At 38.4% G+C, this 26,963-nt stretch overlaps 1 protein-coding gene across 1 annotated transcript in view; it reads right to left on the minus strand.

Moving 5' to 3' along the window:
- DIAPH3 (diaphanous related formin 3) overlaps positions 1-26,963 on the minus strand; it is a 574,550-nt gene that overhangs the window by 432,928 nt on the left and 114,659 nt on the right.

Genomic DNA, 26,963 nt, shown 5'->3' on the forward strand with positions numbered 1-26,963 from the left:
ACACAAACAGCTTTTCCAGGGGGTTTGGAAGGATCACACTGACAGCAGTATGAAATACATATGAGAAGAGCTGGAGTTCATTCATTATTCAACAAACATTAATTCCCTAAGTGCCTGTCGCTGTGCTAAGTGCTGAAGAAAGACCAGTGAACAAGAGACAAAGATACCTACCTGCACGGAGCTTTATTCTCCACAGGGAAGAATAAAGAATGACAGACAATAAATGTAAAATAATTAACATACATCTCACTGTAGTGTTAAGTGCTATAGAGAAAAATAAAAACAGGAGGAGAAATAAGCAGCATTAGGAGGTGGGATGCAATTTCAAACAGGGTGGTCGAAGAAAAAATAAAGTCTCACAGAAAAGACTCTGAAGGCCTCAAACCTGAATGTTAGAATAAAGGTTTGAAGGAGGTGAGAGCTCTAAACATGCAGATATCTGGAAAAAATTTGTGATGGAGGGGACTGCAGGCCTTACAGGCCACCAAAGAACTTGACTTTTACTCTGAGATCAGAAGCATCAGAAGCAGAAAGACCTGTTGAGAAGGTATGTGTATAGTCCAGATGGGAAATGATGAGGATGCCCAACTAATAATAAACTCCAGAATTATATCTATTTAAATTACAGATTACAAATCTAATGGGAAGAAAAGGAACTGTACATGCCCAAAAGCAGCTAAGTTGAGATGGTAGGAAATTAGATGTATTTTTTCATTTCTTTTTATTTTTATTAATTAGCTACAGCATTGCACAAGGAAACATTCCCAATAATGCAAAACAAATTAGCCCTGGGAAACAGCTGATTTTCATAAATAGCAAGTCATAATTTACTAAAGAAAAATATGCCATTCCATGAAATGGGAGCTAACTGAATCCACATTCTATGGGGTCCTTACAGCAAAGTTCCTAAAGAGATGAGTTCAGGCATCCAAAAACCCTAACAATGCTTTAATTCGCTTTAATGACCCAGAATAGGGCACTTAATGAATGGAATGTCCCCATTAATAAAGTCTTCCAGCTATTATAACTTCTATGTTGGTCAAATCAGCATGTTGGTCCCCCTAAAATTGGGAACAAGAGAAGAAATGTTAGCTCTCACCATTCCTATTCAGTATTGTAGTGAAGCTCCTAGATAGTGCAGTAAGGCAGTAGCAACAACAGACACACAGATTAGAAAGGAAGAAGTAGATATGTCTACTAGCAAATGAGATGATTATGTACATGAATTTAGCAAACTCACAGAATAAAATTCAATATAGAAAAACAATTTTTTTTCTAACTACGAACAGCAATTAGAAAATAAAACTTTTAAATATATCATTTTCTAACAGCATCAAAAAAATACAAAATCATTAGGAAAATTTTTAACAAAAGAAAGGAAATATCTATACACTGAAAACTATAAAACATTGTGGAGAGAAAAACGACCTAAATAAATGAAGATGCTATACCATGTTCCTGCATCAGATGACTCAGTATCAAGAAATCCATTAATAAATACATTTAAAAAATAATAATTTATAGATTCAATATAATCACCATCAATGTTCCAGCAAGCTTTTTTGAAGAAATTGAGAAGGAGGTTCTAAAATTAATATGGAAATGCAGAGAACCTACAGTAGAACAATTTTGAAAAAGAATAAAGTTAGGGGCTTACTTTATCTGATTTCAAGATTTACTGAAAAGCTACAGTAATCAAAGTAGAATTAATGGAACATTAACAGAACAGAAGAGAGTACAGAAATATATTGAATCTATGTAGTCAATGATTCTCAACAAAGATCTCAATGTAATTCAATGGGGTAAGAAGAATCTTTTCAACAACTGGTGTTAGAATAATTGAATATCCACATGAAAGAATGTGAACCTAAATTCTAGACCTAAATGTAAAAGCTAAAATTATAAAATGTCTAGAAGAACACATAATGAAAATCTTCACTACCCTGAGGAAGGCAAAGGTTTCTTAGGATACAAAAGCACCAACTATAAAGTTGGATTTCATCAAAATGTAAACCTTCCACTTTTCAAAAACCTCTTTTTTTATTAAGATAGCTTCATTAAGAAAATGAAAGGTAAGCCACAGACTGAGAAAACATTGCAATACATGTCAAGAACTGTGCAGAGGCTGAGATTTTACCATACATACAAGCTAAGTTAGCCTGTTACTGTTTCATGAATTCTGACAATAAACACAAGACTCCTCAGTTAGAGACAAAAGGACTCTATTATAGATGTTGGTTCCCTAACCCACCAACCCACAGGGATGACGCAGAGATCCCTGATGAATGACGGATACCTACACACACAGTGGACTGTATAACAACGGAAGAACACTGAGCTTGGGGCAATCACCACTTTTACAGTGAACAGTAACAAACCCGCTCATTATCCACAGAGATATAACTTCATCTCTAAAGTTGCTTCACTGTAAATGCTGTCCTGAGAAATGACCTGGATAAAGAATGGTCAGGCCTTGCATGTTGGCATAACCAGAAAGAATATAAAGGGATATCCAGGGCCCATGGTAGACTGGCTCTCCCAACGATAAATATATCTCATAAACAGCAGTCCCCAACCTTTTTGGCACCAGGGACCAGTTTCGTGGAACACAATTTTTCCACAGAAGGAGGGGCTTGGGGGGATGGTTCAGGCAGTAATGCAAGTGATGGGGAGCGGCAGATGAAACCATTTAATGAACTCCTACAATTCAATAGTAATAAGACAAACAGTCAATTTAAAAACGTGAATAACAGACTTTGCAAAGTATGAATGGCCAATAAGCACATGAAATGATGTTCAAGATCATCTGTCATCAGGGAAATGCAAAATAAAACCAAAAACAAAATAGTGCTACATATCTCCTGGCACGGTGAGGGTGTGAAGCACCTGGAACTCTCCTACACAACTAGTGGAGATGTAAAACAGTACCACCACTTATAAAACAGTTTAGAGATTTCTTTTAAAGTTAAATATACACTGACTCAGCAAGTGCACAACTAGTTGTTAAGCAGGAGGGGAAAAAATCCATACAACATTCAGAACAGCTTTATTCATAAAAGCCAAAGACTGGGAACAATGCAAGCATTTATCAACAAGTTGTTGTATATCCATACAATGGAATACTATGTAACAATAAAAAACTTCACCACTGATAATGGAACAAGATAGATGAATCCAACAAACTATGCTGAGTTAAAGAAGTCAAAACAAAAAATAGAACATAAGGTATGGTTCCCTTTATAGGAAAGACCGAGACCAATCTGTCAATCTTTTCTCTGGGGCCACTCTGGTTCAAGACATAGAAGCTGAGCTGTTAATTATCTGTGTGTTTGATTAGAGAATGAAGGTAAACGCAGACAACATCTTAAATGGGGCAACAAGTAGACTTTCCCAATAAACACTAGGAAAAAAAGAATTAACTTACTGGCAAAAAATAATTCTTTATTTCAACCATATTAGGTTTTTCCAGTTTGAAACATTTACTGTGTAAAGGTCTCTGCATTTTCACCTGAGATTCCTGCCTTAACACCCTCCCCTCTTACCCAAACCCGCATCATCACTACTATGCAGGTTCCTCGTGCTGGCTACTCCCAGACATCAGTTAGATCTGGGCCAAAACTAACTTCCCGGAAGGATTTTTTTATAAGCCACACAAACTGAGTCCCCCCCATCCCATCTATGGATTCCTTTTTCAAAACACTCACCACTCTGTATTGTAATAACTTTAATTGCTATTTATTGCTTAAAGGATATATTGAGTACCTACTGTGTGCCGACATTGTTTATATGATGTGGCTACACTGGTGAAATAAAAGTCAAAGATGACTCCTAGGTTTGGGGCCTAAGCCAAAACGTAGTGCTAACTACTTAAATGGGAAAGGTGGAAGAAAAAGAATGAGTAATAGAGGAAGCAGCTATTTAAAAGTCGTAAGTTTGATCAAATGACATTTTTTTCTGTCTAGGAAATAAAATCTGAGCAGAGACCAAAATAAAGAAAAGCAGGGAACATGGGCATTCTGGAAGAAGGGTATTTCAAGCAAACAGAAAAGCAAATACAAAGCCCTAAGGTAGGAATGAACTTGGCATATTTGAAGGACAGCAAGAAAATTCATCTAAATCCCAGTGAGTGTGACAAAGAGTTATAGATGACAAGGACAGATAAGACAGGCAGACATCTAATCCTGGAAGCAGGGGACTGACAAACCACAGCCAAATGTTTTTGTATGAGTTGAGCTAAGAATGGTTTTCACATTTTGAAAGCTTGTAAAAAAGAAAAGGAAGAGGAGGAGAAGGCAGAGAAAGAAGAGAAAGAAACAGCAGCAGAAACAACTGAAGGCATACATAACACCCTAGCCTAAAATGTTTATGATCTGGCCATTTAAGAAAAAGTTTACTGGCCCCTGATAAGGTCTTAAAAACCATGGTAGAGATTTTAGCTTGTATTCTAAGTGTATGGAAAAACATGCATAGAAATTATAAGATAGAGCAAACATTTTTAGAAGATTATTCTAACTACTGTGTGGCACCAGACTCTAAGTGGCAAAACATGAAACAAGGAAACAAATTAGAAGCCTTCTACATTGTCTGGTCAAGAGTTGACAGCAGGGCTTCCCTGGTGGCGCAGTGGTTGAGAGTCCACCTGCCGATGCAGGGGACATGGGTTTGTGCCCCGGTCCGGGAAGATCCCACATGCCGCGGAGCGGCTGGACCCATGAGCCATGGCCACTGGGCCTGCGCGTCCGGAGCCTGTGCTCCGCAAGAGGAGAGACCACAACATTGAGAGGCCTGCGTACCGCAAAAAAAAAAAAAAAAAAAAAGAGTTGACATGACGTCATGATATGACGTCAGTGATGGAAGGCATAGATTTGCTCAGTATGAAGGAAGATCAGATCAGACTTACTGATAGTTTGGATGTGAGGGGTGAGGTGTGAAAGAATTAAAATTCAAAGATGATGACAAAGCTTTTGTTCTCAACAACTAAGGGAATGGTGTCACCATCTTCTGATTACTGTGACCCTGACAAGAGCAGCTTGAATGGTGGATCGGAGATAAGCCTGAACAGGAATTCAAGGGAGAAAGCAAGAAGAAGAATGGACAACTCTTGAGAAGATTCTGTAAATGGGAGCAAAGAACAAGGGCAGTAGCTAGAAAGGAACCTGCAGTGTGATTTGGGGTGTTGCGGGGAAAACCACAACATGTTTGCATGCTGATGGGAATAACCAAGCAAAGAGGAAGAAACTGATGATGCAAAGCATAGGTATCGATGCAGGAAAACAAACAAGTGAACAACAACAAAAAACTCTTAAGTAGGTGACAGAGGATGTGACCTACTATACAAAAGGAAGGATTGACCTTACACAATTGCAGGGAAAGTGGATCATTCTAAGAAGAGCAAAAGCAGAATCTAAGGGAACAGATTCTGGTAGCTTGTTAGATCTGGTGACTAGGAAGTAAGGTACGGCAGTTCTATTCTGATTACATCAACAGTCTCGGTGATAGAAGCGGCAATATAACCAGCTAAAAGTGAGGATGCAGAGCTAAAGGTATGAGAGGAGATATGAAATCATTTTCAGAAAGTAAAAAAGCACGCTGACAAAGGCCATGTGGTAGAATATCTGTTAACGTAATCTGCTAAAGGCTTGCTTTGCCAACTGTGGTCATTCAGAAAACACTAGTCAGTGTGGCTGTTTGCTTCCTCCCAGATGTATGCTGTGCTGACGTGCAAATGCAGAGGAAGTGGGAAGTTCCATTTAACCAAGGGCAGAGTTTATATGAACAGAGAGGCAAATGAACTGAAGATTTATGTAAGATAACAAAGGACTGTGTCTAAGGTCAATAATACAAGAAGTAAGAGCATGGTGAGGGTGGGGAGGAGATGGACATGAAAAAATGGCAGAGTCAACAGATTAGCAGTTCTAAAAGGGTTATAGAATTCTTAACATGGGAATGTTAAGTAAGTAAGTAGGTCAGGAAAGGAAGATTGTAAACCATATTTAGAGGTGGTATTTTATCAATATTATCCAAGGTAATGGGTGGGTGAGATTGGGTGGAAAAACAAAGATTGATGGGAGTGATAAAGTCAAGGAGATAAGAGAATGGAATATTAGTTTGATCATCTATGTGAATGATCAAGTCAGGAAGGATGATGACAGTGGAGGGAGCAGGAAGAAAAGCAATAAGCTAGGTCAGCAAACCTCCTGGGAACAGTCAGCACCTCTGTGTGGTATCATCTTCTCCATTAGAACACATCTACTAGGGCAGCGTCTGCTTCTGGGAGCCTAATTCAGCACTGCGTCATCAGTCCCTGGTTAAGTGCCTAGCATTCAATGAATGAATGAGGTTATAAAATGGAAGGCACACATGGACTAAGGATTACAACAAGAAAGGAGGGGCAGATAAGTCACACCAAAAAAAAATTCTGAAGAATGAATGCTTAGCTAGAAAGGACTATTTCAATGTAAAGACATAGGAAATAGACCAGATAATTGGGAGATTAGTTTTCAGCACCATTTCCCCCCTTTTATTATATTACTATCAAAATACAGGTACAAAAGAAAGGAAATTGAGGGGAGAAAATATTATGTTACATGAGTAATCAGAAATATTCCTTTTAAACAAAGCCCTTCCAGTGTTTCTTTCATTTTAAATAACTTCAAAGGAAGCAGGCAGCCAGGAAGAGGAGGATACTCACGTCTGCCTATCTCTAAGTCCATTAGCCATGAAAATGAAAATACTTAGAAAGCTTTATCCCGTGGCATCAAAACACATTAGCGAGAGAAGGATGTCCGCCTGACATCACAAAAATTAGAATGATATTTATCCAACATAGTTTTTAAACCTTTTTTAATCCCTTAGTAAATTTTACTCTAAAATACCATACGCAGGATAAAAAGAAAAGTACATACACCACTCCTGTCATTTTTTATTAAAAAATATTCTAAGGTACAAAAAGTAATATACCCTTTCACAACTTATTTCCCTTACCTGTTCTATTTCTCTAAAATCAAACATTCATTCTTTTGCTATGTAACTATTAAAGGTAATAGTAACCATTTCCTTTGACCTGTCTTAGAACAGATTCATTTGTACCTGCCTCGATGCCTGCGTTTCATCTTGGTTTAGGTATAAGACTTATTCAGCATATTTCTTCATTATTCTGTCTCATTTATTTGTTTGGAGAGTAATTTGGAATACCATTTCTATGACAAATTAAAAATACTGTGTTGTATTTTGTTTTGTTGTATTTCCGAGTTACTAGTGAAAAGTACTAAAGAGCTGACTTTCTTTCCTTTTTCAAATAACTGAATTATTTCTATACAACCACGGTGAACCCACCACTTAATGATGACCTGATTTTTAAAATAATAAAAGTAAAAAGCTAAATCTAGAAAGTCTGCATGCTCTGCAGGAAGCCGACACAGCATAATGCCCATGTGGGTGAGGACAATGGCCTTTTAGTCCGTAGTAGAGTGTTTAACACATGGTAGGTTGCTTTAAGCAAAACTTTGCCTACATTATCTGAGACATCACAGAATTCAGGAACTGTATCCTTAAAATACTATTCCAATCACTGTAAACTATTGCTCAACTTGTTAAATCATATCTTATTCCTCTCAGAAAGTAGGTAGCCTATACCAAAATTCACCATGCAGCATCTCCAACTGCAGGGAATTGTTTAGTTTTTTTATTATACCTAAACCTATCAAGAAAAATCAGCATTTCTTAACATGAAGACCCAAAATATAGCCTCTAAAGATTAAAAAATTAAAATATTGGGGGACTGTAAAACTAGATTGAAGATTTAAGTGCTTTTTGTATGAAGATATGAAGAGTTACTAGACTCAAGATCCTTCTCCATGACATTCACTTTGTAATTTTCAGCAGGTTAACTTCAGAATACAGAAAAATTCCATAAACAAAAAGCCAAAATAGTCAAAACACTTAAGTTCTCATAGTAATGAGTATGTGTACTCTTGCATGGGTGTGTATATGTCTATCTCTATGTCTGTTTATGTCAGTAACAAATTAACTGTCTCAGATTCTCTTTAGCATTGCAATTCCCAAATTCCTGGTACCTATTCAGATGATGATACTTGTGAAGATAAATAAGATAATATGAAATATGGAGACTATTTAAAGAAAAAGTTTGCATTGATAATGACAACATTTTAAGAAAACAGCAGAGTCACCACTGTACAAAAAAGGGGTGGCACAGTTGCTGCCAAGCGGGTAATTAAAATCTAAATTACTATCATGTATATTGCTATTAAAATGCATTGTGACAATTTCCTTGCATTTTTCAAATGATTTCTAGCATCTCTAATGTTACTGATCAAAAGAAACACCAACCTGTCACTGCAGTATGAATTACTTGTTTTCAGAACATTTGTGATCCCAATAGATCTCCACTGCCAATAAAACCTGTCATTCAGAGATGATATTATGCTATTATGCTATATTATATTAAGATATTGTTTCATAGTAGAAACAATGAGCGATGAAAAGTACTGCAGAAAGGAGCATTCACTAACAAAATTAAGTTTAGCAAAGAACTCCCTTAACGAGTTATTTTTTTTCCATAAGCATTTAATGAACACCATTATGAACCAAAAATTCTGCCTGTAATTTTGAAAGCTGCTTTTCGTGTACAGTAACAATAACATATGTTAAAAGTTTAGAATTACCAAGTACATTTTACAAAGAAACATGATAAAATACAGAAAATCTACTGCTCTTCCCCCTGTCAGTTTCTAAAATATCTTTATAGAGGGAAAAAAAAAAAAAAACTGATTGACCCCATACTAATTTTAGTCACTAAGAAGTTAACTTGAATAAATAATAAAAGAAATTCAACACACTATATTTCTCTTATTATCCATCAATACCTAACTAGCATCGATTTCCCTTCCATTCACAAGGAAAGCTTTCCTTTGCTGGCCCATTGCCTTCAAAAGACACTTGACTATTTACACAATTTTATGTATTTAAAAAGAGTTGCTCCAACTGCTGAATGCATTATAACATTTCCACCTGCTTACCATGACCAGAACTAAGGTGTTCTTTAGCTTTTAAGCCTCAAAAAGGATATACCATAACAGTTAACAGTCAGCTGCTTCTACCAGAGACTAGTTACTGAATAAACCACGGTGAGCCATACCCCACAAACACACTGCAAAAACTATAGCACCACACACCGTGAACACATAGCATGAAATACAACATGCAGTTATAAAGAATGAAGATATCACTATGAACTGACATGGCATGCTTATCAGAACATATTTTGAAGTGGAAAAATTATAAAAGAATATCTGTAGTATAACACTTTATATATTATAAAAGAGAAATAAGAAAATATACATATATCTGTTTATTTGTACAGGAAGACACAGGAAGGAATAACCAGGAACTAATGAGACTATCCCTTCCAGGGGTGAAAGGGAACATAGTAGATAAGATGGGGTAGTAGGACACCTAAGAGAAAGGACGGTAAGTGACAAGTCTCAGGATATACCTTTTTGTATAGTTCAGATTTTTGGAACTATGGTGATGTTTCATATACTCATAAAGAAAAAAATCAAGAACAATGGGAAGAAAATCCTAAAATGAAATGAATCCAAATACAAATGGATTTCAAATGGATAATAATGGCAGAGAAATAAGCAAGAATATGAAATTTGAAGGTGTGGTTTTGGGAGGGGGGTATTTAGATAGATACAGAGACAGAGAGATACATAAATAGATAAAGATAGGGAATGAAATATATGTAAGATCCATGTCTGTATACACATATCATGTGTTTTCCACATATGGATATACATATATTATATATGTATACATTATACATACATATATGCAATATCCAAATATGCACACTATATATACGTGTCATACATACAAGCATATACATGTATGTATGTATGTCTACATGCACATACATACACATGTTTATGTCCTAGCTCTGCCTGAAGGGCCTAGAAGTAAAGCCATCCTATTAGTAGAAGACCTAGAACCCAGATAATGATTTTTAAATTGCATTCTCCACAAAAAGGATAAGGGCTAGGACAGAACAAGATGATCTTGGAAGATTTATGCAAGACAGTAAGGAAGTGCTCAAAGAATGAAGGGGATATGCCAAAGGACAGAAGAACCGGCTTGAAAGGGTTTCTACTGGTCAAATATAAAGGGGGGGTAGGGGATGTAGAGTGACTGCTTAAAGGACATGTGGTCTCCTTTGCAGCTGATGAAAATATTCTGGAACTAGATGGTAGTAATGTTTGTACAACACTGTGAAGATAATAAATGCCAATGAATTGTACACTATAAAATGGTTAAAATGATGAATTTTATATCACCACAAGAAACTTTTAAAAAATTTATAAAACAGAAAAAAATAAATTTGTTCTGTTAGAAGTCAGAACAGGAAATATCTTGGGGAGGAGGAAGGGGAATGACTGGGACACTGGAGCTTGCTACTGCAGTCCTAGTTCTCCAGCTGAGTCCTGATTACATGGGTGCATTTACTCTGTAATAGTTTATCTAGCACTAGACTAAAGATATGTGGACTTTATGAATGTAGAGTACTAAAAAGCCATTTTCAAATTTGCTAAGTTTGATGTCTTATGCTATTTCTAAAGTTAGACAGGTACATGCAAATAGAATTCCTTTTAAATCTTTAATTTACATTTAAAAATCATGCCATTTAGGAGGAGCTTCAAGATGGCAGAAGAGTAAGATGTGGAGATCACCTTCCTCCCCACAAATACATCAAACATATATCTACATGTGGAACAACACCTACAGAACACCTACTGAATGCTGGCAGAAGACCTCAGACCTCCCAAAAGGCAAGAAACTCCCCACATACCTGGGTAGGGCAAAAGAAAAAACAGAGACAAAAGAATAGGGAAGGGGTCTTCCCTGGTGGCGCAGTGGTTGGGAGTCCGCCTGCCGATGCAGGGGACACGGGTTCGTGCCCCGGTCCGGGAGGATCGATCCCACATGCCGCGGAGCAGCTGGGCCCCTGGGCCATGGCCGCTGGGCCTGTGCGTCCGGAGCCTGTGCTCCGCAACGGGAGAGGCTGCGATGGTGAGAGGCCCGTGTACCGCAAAAAATAAAATAAAATATGGACGGGACCTGCACCAGTGGAAGGGAGCTGTTAAGGAGGAAAGGTTTCTACACAATAGGAAGCCACTTTGCAGGCGGAGACTGCGGTGGTGGAAGGGGGAACCTTCGAAGCCACGGAGGAGAGCGCAACAACAGGGGTGCAGAGGGCAAAGCGGAGAGATTCCCGCACAGAGTATCGGTGCCGACCAGCATTCACGAGCCCGAAAGGCTTGTCTGCTCACCGGCCAAGATGGGTGGGGGCTGGGAGCTGAGGCTCGGGCTTCGGAGGTCAGATCCCAGGGAGAGAAATAGGGTTGGTTGCCTGAATACAGCCTAAAGGGGGCTAGCGTGCCACAGCTAGCCAGGAGAGAGTCCGGGAAAAAGTCTGGAGCTGCCGAAGAGGCAAGACATTTTTTCCTCCCTCTTTGTTTCCTGGTGCACGAGGAGAGGAGATTAAGAGCGCGAACCCCAGAGACGGGCATGGGACGCTAAGGCTGCTGCTGCTGCCACCAAGAAGCCTGTGTGCAAGCACAGGTCACTCCCCACACCTCCCCTCCCAGGAGCCTGTGCAGCCGACCACTGCCAGGGTCCCGTGATCCACGGACAACTTCCCCAGGAGAACTCACAGCGTGCCTCACGCTGGTGCAACGTCACACTGGCCTCTGCCACCGCAGGCTCGCCCCACATCCGTACCCCTCCCTCCCCACGGCCTCAGTGAGAGAGAGCCCCAGAAACAGCTGCTCCTTTAACCCCATCCTGTCTGAATGAAGAACAGACGGCCTCAGGTGACCTACACACAGACGCAGGTCCAAATCCAAAGCTGAACATCAGGTGCTGTGCAAACAAAGAAGAGAAAGAGAAATCTCTCCCAGCAGCATCAGGAACAGCGGATTAAATCTGCAGAATCAACTTGATGTACCCCGCATCTGTGGAATACCTGAATAGACAATGAATCATCCCAAATTGAGGAGGTGGACTTTGGGAGCAACAATATATATACTTTTTCCCTTTTCCTCTTTTTGTGAGTGTGTATCTGTATGCTTCTGTGTGATTTTGTCTGTATAGCTTTGCTATTACCATTTCTCCTAGGGTTCTGTCTCTCCATTTTTTTTTTAATTACTTTTTTAAAATATTTTTTTAATAATTTTTTTTTTACTTTAATAACTTTATTTTATCTTATTTCATTTTATCTTCTTCTTCCATTCGTTCTTTCTTTTTCTCCCTTTTATTCTGAGCCGTGGGGATGACAGGCTCTTAATGCTCAAGCCAGGCATCAGGGCTGTGCCTCTGAGGTGGCAGAGTCAAGTTCAGGACACTGGTTCACAAGAGACCGCCCAGCTTCATGGAATATAAAACGGTGAAAATCTCCCAGAGATCTCCATCTCAACACCAAGACGCAGCTCCACGTAACAACCAGCAAGCTACAGTGCTGGACACCCTATGCCAAACAACTACCAAGACAGGAACACAACCCCACCCATTAGCAGAGAGGCTGCCTAAAATCATAATAAGGCCAGAGAAACCCCAAAACACACCACCAGACGTGGACCTGCCCACTACAAAGACAATATCCACCCTCGCCCACCAGAAAACAGGCACTAGCCCCCTCCACCAGGAAGCCTACAACACCCACTGAAGCAAATTAACCTACTGGGGACAGACACCAAAAACACCGGGAACTATAAACCTGCAGCCTGTGAAGAGGAGACACCAAACACAGTAAGTTAAGCAAAATGAGAATACAGAGAAACACACAGCAGATGAAGGAGCAAGGTGAAAACACACCAGACCTAACAAATGAAGAGGAAATAGGCAGTCTACCTGAAAAAGAATTCAGAATACTGATAATAAAGATGATCCAAAATCTTGGAAATAGAACGGAGAAAATACAAGAAACGTTTAACAAGGACCTAGAAGAACTAAAGAGCAAATAAACAGTTATGAACAACACAATAAATGAAATTAAAAATTCTCTAGAAGGGATCAATAGCAGAATAACTGAGGCAGAAGAACAGATAAGTGACCTGGAAGATAAAATAGTGGAAATATCTACTGCACAGCAAAATAAAGAAAAAAGAATGAAAAGAATTGAGGACAGTCTCAGAGACCTCTGGGACAACATTAAATGCACCAACATTCAAATTACAGGGGTCCCAGAAGAAGAAGAGAAAAAGAAAGGGACTGAGAAAATATTTGAAGAGATTATAGTTGAAAACTTCCCTAATACGGGAAAGGAAACAGTTAATCAAGTCCAGGAAGCACAGAGAGTCCCATACAGGATAAATCCAAGGAGAAACACGCCAAGACACATACTAATCAAACTATCAAAAATGAAATACAAAGAAAAAATATTAAAAGCAGCAAGGGAAAAACAACAAATAACACACAAGGGAATCCCCATAAGGATAACAGCTGATCTTTCAGCAGAAACTCTACAAGCCAGAAGGGAATGGCAGGACATATTTAAAGCTACGAAGGAAAAAAACCTACAATCAAGATTACTCTACCCAGCAAGGATCTCATTCAGATTTGACGGAAAAATTAAAACCTTTACAGACAAGCAAAAGCTAAGAGAATACAGCACCAGCTCTACAACAAATGCTAAAGGAACTTCTCTAGGCAGGAAACACAAGAGAACGAAAAGACCTACAATAACAAACCCAAAACAATTAAGAAAATGGGAATAGAACCATATATATAGATAATTACCTTAAATGTAAATGGATCAAATGCTTCAACCAAAAGACATAGACTGGCTGAATGGATACAAAAACAAGACCCGTATATATGCTGTCTATGAGGGACCCACTTCAGACCTAGGGACACATACAGACTGAAAGTGAGGGGATGGAAAAAGATATTCCATGCAAATGGAAATCAAAAGAAAGCTGGAGTAGCAATTCTCATATGAGACAAAATAGACTTTAAAACAAAGACTATTACAAGAGACAAAGAAGGACACTACATAATGATCAAGGGATCAATCCAAGAAGAAGATATAACAATTATAAATATTTATGCATCCAACATAGGAGCACCTCAACACATAAGGCAAATACTAACAGCCATAAATGGTGAAATCAACAGTAACACAATTATAGTAGGGGACTTTAACACCCCACTTTCACCGATAGACATATCATCCAAAATGAAAATAAATAAGGAAACACAAGCTTTAAATGATACATTAAACAAGATGGACTTAACTGATATTTATAGGACATTCCAACCAAAAACAACAGAATAGACATTCTTGTCAAGTGCTAATGGAACATTCTCCAGGATAGATCACATCTTGGGTCACAAATCAAGCCTTGAAAAATTTAAGAAAACTGAAATCATATCAAGTACCTTTTCCAACCACAATGCTATGAGAGTAGATATCAATTACAGGGAAAAATCGGTAAAAAAAATACAAACACATGGAGGTTATCAATACACTACTTAATAACCAAGAGATCACTGAAGAAATCAAAGAGGCAAGCAAAAAATATCTAGAAACAAATGACAATGAAAACACGATGACCCAAAACCTATGGGATACAGCAAAAGCAGTTCTAAGAGGGAAGTTTATAGCAATACAATTCTACCTTAAGAAACAAGAAACATCTCAAATGAACAACCTAACCTTACACCTAAAAAATTAGAGAAAGAAGAAACAAAAAACCCCAAAGTTAGCAGAAGGAAAGAAATCATAAAGAGAGGATCAGAAATAAATGAAAATGAAATGAAACGATAGCAAAAATCAGTAAAACTAAAAGCTGGTTCTTTAAGAGGATAAACAAAATTGATAAACCAATAGCCAGATTCATCAAGAAAAAAGGAAGAAGACTTAAATCAACAAAATTAGAAATGAAAAAGAAGTAACAACTGACATTGCAGAAATACAAAGGATCATGAGAGATTACTACAAGCAACTCTATGCCAAAAAAATGGACAACCTGGAAGAAATTGACAAATTCATAGAATTGCACAACCTTCTCAGACTGAACCAGGAAGAAACAGAAAATATGAACAGACCAATCACAAGTGATGAAATTGAAGGTGTGATTTAAAATCTTGCAACAAACAAAAGCCCAGGACCAGACGGCCTCACAGGCGAATTCTATCAAACGTTTAGAGAAGAGCTAACACCTATGCTTCTCAAACTCTTCCAAAATATAGCAGAGGGAGGAACACTCCCAAACTCATTCTACGAGGCCACCATCACCCTGAAACCACAACCAGACAAAGATGTCACAAAGAAGAAAACTACAGGCCAATATCACTGATGAACATAGATGCAAAAATTCTCAACAAAACACTGAGCAAACAGAATCCAACAGCACATTAAAAGGATCATACACCATGATCAAGTGGGGTTTATCCCAGGAATGCAAGGATTCTTCAATATACACAAATCAATCAATGTGATACACCATATTAACAAATTGAAGGAGAAAAACCATATGATCATCTCAATAGATGCAAAGAAAGCTTTTGATAAAATTCAACACCTATTTACGATAAAAACCCTCCAGAAAGTAGGCATAGAGGGAACTTTCCTCAACATAATAAAGGCCATATATGACAAACCCACAGCCAACATCATCCTCAATGGTGAAAAACTGAAACCATTTCCACTAATATCAGGAACAAGACAAGGTTGCCCACTCTCACCACTATTATTCAACATAGTTTTGGAAGTTTTAGCCACAGCAATCAGAGAAGAAAAAGAAATAAAAGGAATCCAAATTGGAAAAGAAGAAGTAAAGCTGTCACTGTTTGCAGATGACATGATACTATACATAGAGAATCCTAAAGATGCTACCAGAAAACTACTCGAGCTAATCAATGAATTTGGTAAAGTAGCAGGATACAAAATTAATGCACAGAAATCTCTGGCATTCCTATACACTAAGGATGAAAAATCTGAAAGTGAAATCAAGAAAACACTCCCGACAACCCTCAGAATGGGAGAAAACATTTGCAAATGAAGCAACTGACAAAGGATTAATCTCCAAAATTTACAAGCAGCTCATGCAGCTCAATAACAAAAAAACAAACAACCCCATCCAAAAATGGGCAGAAGACCTAAAAAGACATTTCTCCAAAGAAGATATACAGAATGCCAACTAACACATGAAAGAATGCTCAACATCATTAATCATTAGAGAAATGCAAATCAAAACTACAATGAGATATCATCTCACACCAGTCAGAATGGCCATCATCAAAAAATCTAGAAACAATAAATGCTGGAGAGGGTGTGGAGAAAAGGGTACACTCTTGCACTGCTGGTGGGAATGTGAATTGGTTCAGCCACTATGGAGAACAGTATGGAGGTTCCTTAAAAAACTACAAATAGAATTACCATATGACCCAGCAATCCCACTACTGGGCATATACCCTGAGAAAACCAAAATTCAAAAAGAGTCATGTACCAAAATGTTCATTGCAGCTCTATTTACAATAGCCAGGACATGGAAACAACCTAAGCGCCCATCATCCGATGAATGGATAAAGAAGATGTGGCACATATACACAATGGAATATTACTCAGCCTTAAAAAGAAATGAAATTGAGCTCTTTGTAATGAGATGGATAGACCTAGAGTCTGTCATACAGAGTGAAGTAAGTCAGAAAGAAAAAGACAAATACCGTATGCTAACACATATATATGGAATTTAAGGGGAAAAAATGTCATGAAGAACCTAGGGGTAAGACAGGAATAAAGACGCAGACCTACTGGAGAACGGACTTGAGGATATGGGGAGGGGGAAGGGTGAGTTTTGACAGGGCGAGGGAGAGTCATGGACATATACACACTAACAAACGTAGTAAGGTAGATAGCTAGGGGGAAGCAGCCGCAAGGCACAGGGATATTAGCTCGGGGCTTTGGGACAGCCTGGAGGGGTGGGATGGGGAGAGTGGGAGGGAGGGAGACGCAAGAGGGAAGACATATGGGAACATATGTATATGTATAGCTGATTCACTTTGTTATAAAGCAGAAACTAACACACCATTGTAAAGCAATTATACCCCAAATAAAGATGTTTAAAAAAAAAAAGAAAGAAAACACTCCCATTTACCATTGCAACAAAAAGAATAAAATATCTAGGAATAAACCTACCTAAGGAGACAAAAGACCTGTATACAGAAAATTATAAGACACTGATAAAAGAAATTAAAGATGATACAAATAGATGGAGAGATATACCATGGTCTTGGATTGGAAGAATCAACATTGTGAAAATGACTATACTACCCAAAGCAATCTACAGATTCAATGCAATCCCTATCAAACTACCACTGGCATTTTTCACAGAACTACAACAAGAAATTTCACAATTTGTATGGAAACACAGAAGACCCTGAATAGCCAAAGCGATCTTGAGAAAGAAAAACAGAGCTGGAGGAATCAGGCTCCCTGACTTCAGACTCTACTACAAAGCTACAGTAATCAAGACAGTATGGTACTGGCACAAAAACAGAAATATAGATCAGTGGAACAGGATGGAAAGCCCAGAGATAAACTCACGCACATATGGGCACCTTATCTTTGATAAAGGAGGCAAGAATATACAGTGGAGTTAAGACCACCTCTTCAGTAAGTGGTGCTGGGAAAACTGGACAGCTACATGTTAAAGAATGAAATTAGAACACTCCCTAACACCATACACAAAAATAAACTCAAAACGGATTAAAGACCTAAATGTAAGGCCAGACACTATAAAACTCTTAGAGGAAAATATAGGCAGAACACTTTATGACATAAATCACAGCAAGATCCTTTTTGACCCACCTCCTAGAGAAATGGAAATAAAAACAAAAATAAACAAATGGGACCTAATAAAACTTAAAAGCTTTTGCACAGCAAAGGAAACCATAAACAAGACGAAAAGACAACACTTAGAATGGGAGAAAATATTTGCAAATGAAGCAACTGACAAAGCATTAATCTCATTTACAAGCAGCTCATGCAGCTCAATATCAAAAAATCAAACAACCCAATCCAAAAATGGGCAGAAATCCTAAATAGACATTTCTCCAAAAAGATATACAGATTGCCAATAAACACATGAAAGGATGCTCAACATCACTAATCATCAGAGAAATGCAAATCAAAACTACAATGAGGTATCACCTCACACTGGTCAGAATGGTCATCATCAAAAAATGTAAAACAATAAATGTTGGAGAGGGTGTGGAGAAAAGGGAACCCTCTTGCACTGCTGGTGGGAATGTAAATTGATACAGCCACTCTGGAGAACAGTATGGAGGTTCCTTAAAAAACTAAAAATAGAACTACCATACAACCCAGCCATCCCACTACTGGGCATATACCCTGAGAAAACCATAATTCAAAAAGAGTCATGTACCAAAATGTTCACTGCAGCTCTATTTAGCCAGGACATGGAAGCAACCTAAGTGCCCATCAACAGATGAATGGATAAAGAAGATGTGGCACATATATCCAATGGAATATTAGCCATAAAAAGAAACGAAATTGAGTTATTTGTAGTGAGGTGGATGGACCTAGATTCTGTAATACAGACTAAAGTCAGAAAGAGAAAAATAAATACTGTATGCTAACACGTATATATGGAATATAAAAATAATAACAATGGTCATGAAGAACCTAGGGGCAAGACGGGAATAAAGACACAGACTTACTAGAGAATGGACTTGAGGACACGGGGAGGGGGAAGGGTAAGCTGGGACTAAGTGAGAGAGTGGCATGGATACATATACCCTACCAAACTTAAAACAGATAGCTAGTGGGAAGCAGCCACATAGCACAGGGAGATCAGCTCGGTGCTTTGTGACCACCTAGAGGGGTGGGATAGGGAGGGTGGGAGGGAGGGAGACGCAAGAGGGAAGAGATATGGGGACATATGTATATGTATAGCTGATTAATTTTGTTATAAAGCAGAAAGTAACACACCATTGTAAAGCAATTATACTCCAATAAAGATGTTAAAAATGCCATTTAAAATATTTTAAACAGAATATAGTATATTTCCCTGCTAAAACATTAAATTAAATGAAAAAAGTTACACTAAGTCAAATAAGGCCAACTTGTTTTTATTTAGCATCTTCAGTATATTTTTTGGAACTGGGGGGAAAAAAGCCCAAATTTGGGGGTCGAGGGAGCTGATTAAATAAACATGGATGTTCTAATTTGCCAGTCTCTGTTTGACGGTTCAATGAAGGATAAAGATTTATTTGGCATATCTGAACAGAAAGAAAAAAATGTGCTGATGCTCTTAGTCATTGGTTCCTTATCTTCTTTACTGTGTTGATTATGTTTATGTAGAAAGAAAAAACACAACAAAACTTCATTGGGCATTTACTGAGAAAGGTTGTAGTGGGATGAGGGGTTAGAAAACACCAGCTGTTCCAGTCTTTAAAATTAGGCAATTTGTTTTTCCACCCCTCCAGGTAATTACACAATTATTTGCCTCCACAATTCTGAATACTACTTTCAAGTGTCACCGTCACATTTATAGTGTAAGCCCATCTTCCTTTGTTTCTTCTTTCTTTTTCTTGATTTATAGAAGAAAACCACCCTGCCTCCTCATATATACATGCTAGCCTACAAATCTAATCTGTTTATGTTAGTAAAAAGCTCAAAACCATATAACAGCACAAAATCTAATACACTTCTGAGATTATTCTTCTTATAAATAACATTAACAGCTAAGTATAGGACAAAAATAAATAGCAGAGACGAAGAAACAAGATCTTTGCATCACATTCCACTGTGACCTATGATTTCCTCGGTGTAAAATATTTACAGTGCTTATAGAGTGGAGGAAGCTGTGCAACTGTAACACACTTGAAATATACCTGTATTATCTGATTTTGTCATAATAAATAAATATTCCCTTCCCTTAAATTATGTTTTAAAGCTGTGCAGTATACAGATCAAAGCAAAGGAAGGAAGGACTCACATTCTGTAGAGTGGGTGAGAGAAGGAGCCACATGAACTAATGAATTCATCAAAATGAGGAGAAGCAACTCAAGTCCAAAAGGGGTTAGATGTTCACCCTCCTTGAAACTAAGTATATAGATATGAAAAGGCTGAAACTGTCTCAAATTTCTTAGTATTTCCCAGAATCCCTGGCCTTATTATGTTCTAAGCAGATACTATATAAATGCTTCTTAAATAAATGAGAAAGTAAAGAGGGTAATGGATCTGAATTGACTGAGCAACTTCTGTGTTCCTGCTAACAACATCCAAAAAAGGTTAAAAACTTTGATAGTAGCACGGTAACAATTTTACAAGTTGATAATTTCTAGGATGTTCTATAAAACCTATCTATCCATCTAAGAATTGATTCAATAATAACCATCTGTATCTTTTATGTACCAACCATTATTATGAACACCGAGACTTAAAATCAAGTTAGGAGAAAATCCTGTCCATGAGGTGCTCGTCATCAGGCAAGAAAGAGCATCTAAACAGTTGTAAGATGGGGGAGGCTGGATATGAATCCATTCTCAATAAGCAGAAGGGAGGATGTCCCAACTGTCATGTAGATAATCAGGGAAGGCTGCCCATTAGAGATCATTCAAGAACCAAATCTTAAAGGATGGGGAATGCAAAGTAGAATAATACAGACAACAGTTAGGTGAAAGAGCCAGTGCCTTTCAGGAACTACATGTCTACATACATCACTGGTGGTGTAGGGAGGAGAGAGAATGCAGTCAGAAAATACACAGGAACCAGAACACACAAGGTGCCTACTTCACACCAAGGAAAGTAGACTTTCACCCACATATAATAGGAAGTCACTGCAGAATTGGAAATAAAATACAATAAGCTGTATGTTAGACAGATACTCTGGCAATAGTGAGGAAGGCAGAAATGTGAGCCTCTAGAACGCTTATAAGTTTAGAGAGACAAGGCCAGTTCAGAACTTGTAAGATAGAACTCATCTTCTCAGCTCTATTATAACCTTAAAAAGAAGAGGCAGACAGACAGACAGAAAAGCAGAGAGAAGGAGAGAGAGGGAAGGAGGGAGGGATGAATGAATGAGTTACTAGAGTTGGTCACAAAAGTGGGTTCACCTCACATTAAGGAAACCTAACACGTTCGGTCTCCAAGGCACTTGAGACAAAATACAGGAAGAATCATTTCTCCTGTAATTAGACACAAAGGACTTTCTCTCTAAACATCCCACTCTTCTCAAAAATATTCAATGCTCTACCAAAGAAAAAATATATATATTTTTCCAAGCCTACCTTTCAACCCCATATCCCACTGTTCTCTTTCATAGGAACTTCACTGAAGACAAAAGAACAAATTCCCATCCACATGTGCACATCACAGTTTTCCCCACATACATGCATCTTTGCTGGTGTGTTTCCTACAGCCTGCTATACCTCCACATCCCTGCACCTCCATATGTTTAAATCCTACCTGTCCTCCATTCTTACTCATGCCACCTTCCCATGAAAACCTCCAAATTCCCACTTTCTTATTCACTTATTTCTCCTATTGTACTTTAATTATTCTGCCTGGTTTCATTAACATATTTATACATTTTATGACTTCTACCAGATTAAAAACTCCTTGGGAATAAGATAAATGTTGGCTTTATATGTTTATATGCATCCCAGAAAACAGGAACTCAAACCATTTAAGAAATTTAAAAATCTTACCTTCATCAAAACTATTAATACATTAGGGCGGTTGGTTAAAACAATAGTTACACTCATTCATTCATTCAAAAATATTTGCAGAGCATCTATTACATGCAGGCAGTGTTCTATATGTTAAAAATAGTGAAATGAACAAAACCATCAAAACTTCCTATTAAGTTTTGGAAATATACTCCTGAGATTTTTACCTATTTGGTAGGTAATTCTTTCCTTCCCAGAGTAGTTCCAGTATCACTACTACTTAGACAGCGATTCAGCATATTTCCTTTCAATTACCTCCTAAACCTTTCCTTCAGGTATCTACCAAGCACTGCCCCTCATGAACCTTATGGATAAATAAGAATATCTGTCCTGGTAAAAAGGATAAACATGTCAGATTCTCAAACTTTGTGGTAGTCTGGAAGAATATGAACATAAATACTACTAGTAAAAAATAATTAATACAAGTTCCTCGTGTTCTCAGACCCGACCTTATATTACATATTTATTGATTATCTGTCTCCTCTATTAAAGTACAGGCTACATGAGAGCAGGGATATGGTCAGCTTTGTTCATCACAATAACCCTACTGCCTACAACAGTGCCGGGCACAGAGCAGTATTTCTTTAAAGAAAAAAAAAAAATGAATTAATGAATGGACGAATGAATGAGAGTTAAACATCTCTATTATCCTAAGAGATACACTGGTACTATAATGACTCAAAATAAAGATCATGACTTGGAGACCAGCCCTGTGTCAATCCATCAACATTTTTCATCTCTGGACTGGATCTTAAAAAACAATTTTCGGGGCTTCCCTGGTGGCACAGTGGTTAAGAATCCGCCTGCCAATACAGGGGACACGGGTTCGATCCCTGGTCCAGGAAGATCCCACACGCCATGGTGCAACTAAGCCCTCATGCCACAACTACTGAGCCTGTGCTCTAAAGCCTGCGGGCCACAACTACTGAGCCTGCATGCCACAACTACTGAGGTCCACACATCTAGACCCCATGCTCCGCAACAGGAGAAACCACCACAATGAGAAGCCCGTGGGCACCACAACAAAGAGAAGCCCCTGCTCGCTGAAACTAGAGAAAGCCCACACAGCAACGAAGACCCAATGCAGCCAAAAATAAATTAATTAAATAAATTTTTTTCAAAAATCCCCTGGGTAGTTTATAAATAGGCTACCTTCCCAGCCCCTGTCATTAACTTGTACTGTCATCACTGCTAACACAAGAGGAGGGTAAATCCACTCGTCGTAGCTTTGAGCAACAAAACACAGTGCTCCATAAAGAACTGTACACATTCACGTATAGGAAGAAGATAAGGTAATTAAGTATCTAATTTGTCAACAGAAAACCAATGAGAAAATACAGTGGTCCTGAAAAGGCATTATTTAATCACTGCTTTGATTGATATATTTCAGAATGATGAATAATGCTCACGATCTGTAGAAACTTATACATTCCCTACAAATTATTACTAAATAGCAAAATAAAATATGACTTTTAATAAAACATATTTCTTGATAAACAGGCTAAGGAAATTCAAGTAGATAATATTAATTTACAAGAATATAATTTTAATGCCATTTCCATTCACTGATATGTATCATAAGCATAGGCCACTTACTAAGCATAAACTGGGTTTATCATTGAAGTACTACCACACCCAAATGTATTAATGGAAAGGCAATAAATTCACACTTGAATTTTAAGTAAGAATGCATAAAACAAAATTATAAAGTTTTAAGTATAAGAAAAGCAAATATCCTATATGTTATAAACATGTTACACTTGAATTCCTGATAAAAAAACTAAATTCTGGAATATATAATTGGTTTTCCCTTTTTTACAGCTACCACCTCACAGGTCATGACTTATAATTAAATACAGTGGCGTTGCTGGTAAATGTTTTACAACCATCTCTCAGGGAAAGAAAAACAACTTATTGGTAGTATTTGCCAATGTATGGGATGTAAGTACTCCCAAATGGCCGATTACAAGCAACAAATGCAATGCCACCAAATGTGACAGAGAAACTGGCTCTAGACCACCAGTGAAAAATACACTGTGCTAGACTAATTTGTGTTTGGCACATACTGTACTTATAAATCATGGATTTATTCATCAGTAACTTACTGTACATGGAGGCATGATAAAAATTACACAATTCCTGCCTTCAGTGAAATTAGAGTTCTTGTGAAAATCGGAATGGCACAATGGCATGTGAATTTCAAATTACTTAAAAATCTAAAACAAACATATTTCTTTCATCTTCACATTTGCAACAGCTAATATTCATTTTAGGTTGCTCAACCACCAATCTCACTTCATCCTGTCTCAATATTAAGTAACAAGTTAACCTAAATATAGCAAAGTGACAATGATTTAAAGATTTCTTCCTAAGAGTCTTATGCTTATTACATGTATGTAATCAGTACTCTAAATTACTTTTTTTTAATTATTTTCTTTCTAAAAGTCTGATTCTCTTTTAATTTGCATCTTCCAATACATTTACTCAACCAATATTATTAAGCATTTTATATATGGCATGGGGGAGGGGGAGCACGAGCATGCCTGGTGTGTGTGTGTGTGTGTGTGTGTGTGTGTGAGAGAGTGAGAGAGAGAGAGAGAGAAAGAGAGAGAGAGAGAGATTCATTAGGCATATACATTTCTTTTTTGAGGTACGCGGGCCTCTCACTGCTGTGGCCTCTCCCATTGCAGAGCACAGGCTCCGGACGCGCAGGCTCAGTGGCCATGGCTCACGGGCCTAGCCGCTCCGCGGCATGTGGGATCTTCCCGGACCGGGGCACGAACCCGTGTCCCCTGCATTGGCAGGCGGACTCTCAACCACTGCGCCACCAGGGAAGCCCAGAAAGTTTATTTTTTAATGTTATCATCTTACATAATTTTCTTTTCAGTTATTGTCTTGTTCATCTCTGTTTGTTTGTGCTTTAGTTCTTCTAGGTCCTTGTTAAACTTTTCTTGTTATCTTCTCAATCCATGCCTCCATTCTTTTCCCAAAATCTTGAATCATCTTTACTATCATTACTCGGAATTCTTTTTCAGATTGATTGTCTCCTTTTCATTTAGTTGTTCTTGTAGGTTTTTATCTTACTCCTTTGTCTGCAACATATTTCTTTATCATCTCATTTTGTCAAACTTTACTGTGTTTGTGGTCTCCTTTCCACAGGCTGCAGGATTGCAGCTCCTCTTGCTTCTGGTGTCTGCCCCCTGGTGGGTGAGGTTGGTCCAGAGGCTTGTGCTGTTATCCCCTTGATAGGGGGGTTTTGTTGTGGTGACCAGAGCCTGCCCTAGAGATTGAGTGGGGCCTCCCCTTTGTTCTGTGGTTGTCACTGTCAGGGGCAGGGGCTGCTCCCTAGTTGCTGCAGTTGAGGCCCCCGGATCTGTTTCTCAGCTGTGATTCTGATCTACAGTGTGAGGTAAGTGGGAATGGAGCACTCCCACTAGGAGAGAAGCCACTGAGTTTTCTCCCTTTGGAGCTGTTCACCTGTGAATGCGCTCTGTTGTGTCGCCTTTCACCTGTTGCGCAGGCTCACAAAGTACACTGTTGTTGGCACTGCTCTCAGTCCTGCCTTAACTGGGGTTAGGCCGGCAATTGGCCCTGGTGACCCTCAGGAGTTGTTTTCACTGGGCCACCAGCACAGGTCCACTGAGGTCAGGTCCCAGTGCTGCACCAGTCATGCACCTGGACCCGCTGTGGGAGCTATGGAGGCCGCTTGAACTCTGGCCTGGCCCAACCCCCATGAGTACGCACCCACAGAGCCCACAGCTGCTAAAGCCAGACCCGTCCCAGCTGCAGGAGCACTTGTCCATTCGGATGTTTCACAGCCGCTGAATTTAGGAAGCCATCAGCAGGGGTGTAACTCTGCAGTTCATGCAGCCACAAGGAGAGATTTCAGCTCTTTTCCCTTAGTCACATAGCCCCTGGGGCTCAGCTGTGGTTTCAGCCCCTCTTCTGGGCAAATTTCCTAGTGGGGGCACCTATCTGCACCCTCCCGGGCCAGCAGGGCAGGTCCCAGCAACCACTGAAAGATTTCCTAGTAGGGAGAGCTATCCATGCCTCATCTTACACAATTTTCTGCATCTTGCTTTTCTGTGATTTAAACCTCATGGAAGTTTCTCAAATTATCTAGCATAACTTCAATTCATTGTTTTTAATACTGGCATAATACTCCCCGGTATGGCTACCCATAATTTATTTAGCCATTGCCTTTTGTTTCCAGGTTTTTAACTTAGTAAATAATAATGAAAGAAGCATCCTTGTGCATATGTCCTCATCTGTTAGTGCTTTTGCTCCTTCTTCACAGATTCCCAGGAGTGGAATCCCTGGGTCAAAGAGCATGTATATTTTCCTTTTTTCATAAACATTTAAGATAGCTTTCCAAAAATGCTCTATTCATTTTACAGCTCCACCAGCAACATATGAAGGTACTTTTTCCCCACATTCCCACTTAAACAGTAAATATCTGATGGATATAGTTACTTTAATTTGAATATCCATAACTACAAATCTTTACATATGTATTTATCTTCTTGGATTTGTTCTTCTTAAATTGTCCTTAGCCCATTTTTCTATTGGATTTTTTTCTAGTCAACTCATGAAAGCTCACCGTAGGGTAAAAGGTATTAGCCCTTTGTCAAAATCATTAGTAATATTTTTTACTACATCTATTGTCTTTTACCTATGCTTAGTTTGCTATACAAATTCTTCTTTGAACACTTGATTATGCCTATGTTTTCTTTTACAGTTTCAAGGTTTCCATTTCTGAGAGAAAGCTGTTCTGTAGTCAGAAGACAACACCAATGTTCAGAGGCCAAGGGGAAAGGGAAGAGAAGGTCCTGGCATTAGATCTTCATTTTAGCCATCCCTTCTCTTCCAAGTAGGAGTCAATAAATCAATAAATTGCCTTTTTTGCTCAAGTTAGTTCAAGGTAGGCTTCTATCACTGACAACTAAAAGAGATTTGATTAATACTGCAATGTTCTTACCCAAATGAATTGCTAAGTTTGATACAATGTGGATTTTATGACAGTACCAGAAAATCAGTACTATATCAATTATTTCCTATTCTCATTACCCATGTCAATGTTCCTAAGTCTCCACCTATTTATAAATAGAAAATATCACTACATGGTTTAAGAAAAATGAATCTAATTATTTCTTAATGCACAACAGCTAAAGCTTTTGAAACTTATG

Source organism: Phocoena sinus, chromosome 18, assembly GCF_008692025.1.
Source record: "Phocoena sinus isolate mPhoSin1 chromosome 18, mPhoSin1.pri, whole genome shotgun sequence".
In the NCBI taxonomy this organism is placed as follows: domain Eukaryota; kingdom Metazoa; phylum Chordata; class Mammalia; order Artiodactyla; family Phocoenidae; genus Phocoena; species Phocoena sinus.